Here is a 4,674-nt window from a genome sequence, read left to right on the forward strand (position 1 = left end):
TAAAATGGATTGTTCCAGACATTAAATATGAATATATATAAACACGTCTAGAGAATAATACTCACTAAATAAGTGACAATCTCCCTCCTCTCTATCATGCATCTCCTCTCAGCTCTATAGTGTCCTTAGACCCCTAAAAGTTTATACTTCATATTGTAAATAATGCTCTTGTGGTAAGCATGGCATTTGACCAAAGAAATAAATATGCGATAATTGAATTTTATTATTACAGTAAACCAGGAAAAATGATAAGTTGTAAGATCTTCTTGGAACATTCTCAAATCTTAGCAAATTGGTGTCTGTTTCTTTAAAAAGTACTGTGAAAATATAAGTTTTGGCCAGTATCCATTGACAAAGTCAGGCATTGTAAAAAAGGAAGGAGCGTTTGAAAGGGAAAGAACAGGACATGCACACAGACAGGTTAAGACAAATATTTTCCATATCAAAGCATACAAAAATTAAAAATGGTAAAAGAATAGTGAAGAAATGAGAAATAAACCATTAAATGAACCATTTTGACAGAAAGCTTTGAATATTGCTAATGTTTAATATTGTCATTTTAGTCTCTTAAGGTCATAGTGTTAATGAAAAATTTTAAATCCATTTGGTTTGATATAAATCCACTAGTCACCATGGATTATCTCAGCCAGAGAAACAAAGGGTGGAGTGAGAATAAAGGATGACCTTCAATACGAAGGCGCAGGAGCTGGCTGCTTTCACTGTTCAAAGACAGCAGAACAAGAAGAGATCCACAGAATGCAGTATTCAGGTTCTATTTTTCCTGAAAGTGACTCATGAGCCTTGCAATTATGTGCCGAGGGAAATTGTGCAATTCTTCCTCTAGAGATTTTGGCATGGCTCTGCCAAAAAATAATGCATGACCCTACTATCACAGTTGCTCCTCTGGCCCTTTGGGGATATAATTCTTTATTTCAAGAGCCCAAGCTGCGTTCTGCTATGTTTCAAAGACTCTGGAATTCTATGACTGCCATAGGAAAAAGAATGTCATTGTGTTTTGGCAATTTGTCAGATTGGAAATAGAATTCAAAGTCTTTGTCAAGTTCACCTTTTTCTGAGATAATCCTCTGAGAGCTCTCGTATGTAGAGTTGAAACAGAGCACTGGATGCATTGAGCCTCTCAGAGGTGACTAAGAACTCTCTCAGCTGAGCAAGTCCTTGTGTCCAAAGGGATATACACACGTATTCCAAACTACCTCATGTCAAAGAAGACAAACTGTTGGAAGGATCTGGCATATTTTGAACTTTGTTTGACATACAGGAAATAAGGGAGCAAAAATGTTCTGTCATTGAGTCTCGGTAATTGAAGAATCACTGAGTCGAAGCCTGAATAGAAAGAAAGACAGGAAGATGAATTCAGCTTTTCTCTTCATCAGTATGATATTGACAGTATAGCTCTTGAATGAAAAATTGTTAAGTAAGGCTGACAGATACACTGGTGAGGTCTGCTCTCTTGCTTTGTTCTGATGGGTTTATCTTTGGGGACACATCAGCTTTACTTAAAATATTCAATGGAAAGTTGAGATGCAATAGTTTATTCTAAAAGCTTCACATGTCTCATTCCATCAACAATCATTTTTGAGTACATGCGAGATAGATGTCAGACTCACAGAGTTCAAGATGGAAAAGACATGGACCCTCTTTTCAAGGAAGACTCAGTCATCCTTTGGGGATGCTGGGTTCCAACTCCCCAGAATGGAGCTTCTGCACTCGTTAAATTTTAATCTAGTGAGTGATCAGCAACTAGGTTGCAATTCCTGTTGTGCTATTTGACCCTCACACATGTTTATAATAAATTCTGTTCTGCTACAGATGAAACCAGAGAAGGGGTCATGGAGAAGGCAATGTTCATCCAAGGAGGGGGTGATGAGCCCTCGCCCAGGCAATCAACACTCGTTATTAGTATTCCACTCACCTCGTGAGCAACAGAGTAAGATGCTCATAGGAAGGTCACCAGACACTTTCTTCAGCCCTTGGAGGAGCAGGTAGAGCCTAAGGCTCTGGGCAGTGAGGAGCATTTACCTCGTTCTTTTGTAAGGCTGCTATGTCAGTCATAGGGCTGTCGCCACGTGTGCATATGTTTGGCGTCCATCTCAGGGAAGATGGTGGTTTGGCTTCTCTGACATGCCTCTTCTGTTTCTATTGTGGTAATAACAGATGCACAGATAACAAGAATCTACCCTCTTAACAAAATTTTAAGTGGAGGATATAACGTTGTTAACTTCAAGCCCAATGTCCTATCTCTGGTCTCCAGCGCTTCTTTATCATCTTGTATAACTGAAACTCTATGTCCCTTGAATGACAATTCCTCATCTCCCCCCTTCCCCAGGCCCTGAATGCCACCATTCAACTTTCTGCTTATCAGAGGTATTGAAAATAGTCATGGAAGCTCCAGATATTCTGGAAACATAACAGATCATGACTCAGACATGAAAAGGGACACACAGTCTATGTGTCTTTAGGCTATTGAGTTAACTGATCACATGAGTGGATTCAAATATGAGTCAACCTGTTTCTTTGCTCATTTATTTAACTGAATGTACTCTCTTGATGGGCTCTTTTGGTGTTGCCTGTATAAAACCATAATCCCATGTCTTGCTATCTAGACCACAACCCTTGAAGAGTCATCCTTAAAGCCCTGTAGACGAATGTGAAACAAATTTTAATTGACAGCCTGTTCCATGTCAGTCCCTGCTTTAGTTTTGGGAGATGTTGGAAGGAAGAAGACAAAAATCCCCGCTCAGGGAGCTTCCATTCCAGCGGAGGACACAGGCGATAAGCAAGTTGAATACGTAAAGCAGACAGTATATGCACCAGTAGTAAGTGCTTAAGAGAAACTAGCAAAGAGGGAGGTGGGGCTATGGAGAATTGGAGTCCAGGGAAGGAGTGGGTATTGACATTTTAGAGAGTGTAGACTCAGAAAGCCTCACGGAGAGAGAGACTCGTGAATTAAAACTGAATGAAGGCGGGAGCAGGTCACGTGGCTGACAGGAGGGGAGCAGAAAGGGAGGGGTCCGTGGAAAGCGCTGGGGGGGGGGGATGCCCGGCGTGTTGGGGAACTTGGCACCTGGGGAGCAGAGCAGCAGGAGATGAGGTCAGACAGGCAGTGGGGGCCTTGTACGGGGAGGAAAGGGTTCTGCTTTTACTCCGAGATGGGACTCTCCTGCAGAGTTGTGCCTGGGGAGTGACAATGTGTGACTTAGGCTTTAATAGGTTTGTACTGATACTTGTGTTGAGAGTATACAGTAAGAAGCTGTGGTAGAATCAGGGAGAAGTTAGATCAATAGTTAAACACAGGGTTCATGATGCCCTTGACCAGGGAGTTGGTCCTGAGGACAGTGAGAAAAGACAACATGATTCATTCCTGGAAGATATGTAGGATGTGAGAGGAGGAACAGAGTCAAGAATGAAGGTTCGTAGCATACAGTTCCCACTGCCTGAGATGGGGAAGACTTCGTGGGATAAGATCACATTCATGGGAATATAGAAACTTGTTTTTAGATATAACTCTTCTTATTTTTGCTTTATTTACTTTTAATTGAAATACAGTTGATTTACAAGTTTATATTAGTTTCAGGTGTACAACATAGTGATTCAATATATATATTTTTAAAAATTTATTTATTTATTTATTTATGGCTGTGTTGGGTCTTTGTTTCTGGGCGAGGGCTTTCTCTAGTTGCGGCAAGCGGGGGCCACTCTTCATCGCGGTGCGCGGGCCTCTCACTATCGCGGCCTCTCTTGTTGTGGAGCACAGGCTCCAGACACGCAGGCTCAGTAGTTGTGGCTCACGGGCCTAGTTGTTCCACGGCATGTGGGATCCTCCCAGACCAGGGCTCGAACCCGTGTCCCCTGCATTGGCAGGCAGATTCTCAACCACTGCGCCACCAGGGAAGCCCATGATTCAATATTTTTATAGATTATACTCCATGTCAGGTTGTTACAAAACAATGGCTGTATTTCCCTGTGCTGTACAATATATCCTTGTGGCTTATCTTTTTTCCTTTTCATTTCCTTTTTTATTTTTTGTTTTATATTGGAGGCGTATATTTGATTAACAATGTTGTGTTAGTTTCAAGTGTACAGCAAAGTGATTCAGTTATACATATACATGTATCTATTCTTTTTCAAATTATTTTACCATTTAGGTTGTTATGGAATATTGAGCAGAGTTCCCTGTGCTATACAGTAGGTCTTTGTTGGTTATCTGTTTTATACATAATAGTTTTTATCTTTTAATCCCATGCCCCTATCTTGTCCCTCGCCCTGTTCACTTTCCTCAGTGGTAACCACTAGTTTGTTCTCTATTATCTGTGAGTCCATTTGTTTCATAGATGTAACTTTTTAATACTAGTAGGATTCTCAATGGAGGGACCAGCAGATGGGTGGACATATGGTTTCTGGAATTTGGGGAAAAGTCTGAACTGGAGACATATACTTGGGACACATCAACAGACAGGTAGTATTTAAAGCTATGAAGCTGGATGATACCAACTAGAGAATTAGTCAGATTGTTTCAAAAGCCTCATCAGAACAGACAAAGAGGCAGAGATCGGAGCTGAGGCTGGCCCAAACTGGGATGTTCAGAGCAGGCCTGTGCTGGTGGCTGGAATGTCAGAGGAATTCCAGGCCCTGCCTTGGGAGCAGCTTCTCGTT

The sequence above is a fragment of the Balaenoptera ricei genome, chromosome 18 (assembly GCF_028023285.1).
Source record: "Balaenoptera ricei isolate mBalRic1 chromosome 18, mBalRic1.hap2, whole genome shotgun sequence".
In the NCBI taxonomy this organism is placed as follows: Eukaryota; Metazoa; Chordata; class Mammalia; order Artiodactyla; family Balaenopteridae; genus Balaenoptera; species Balaenoptera ricei.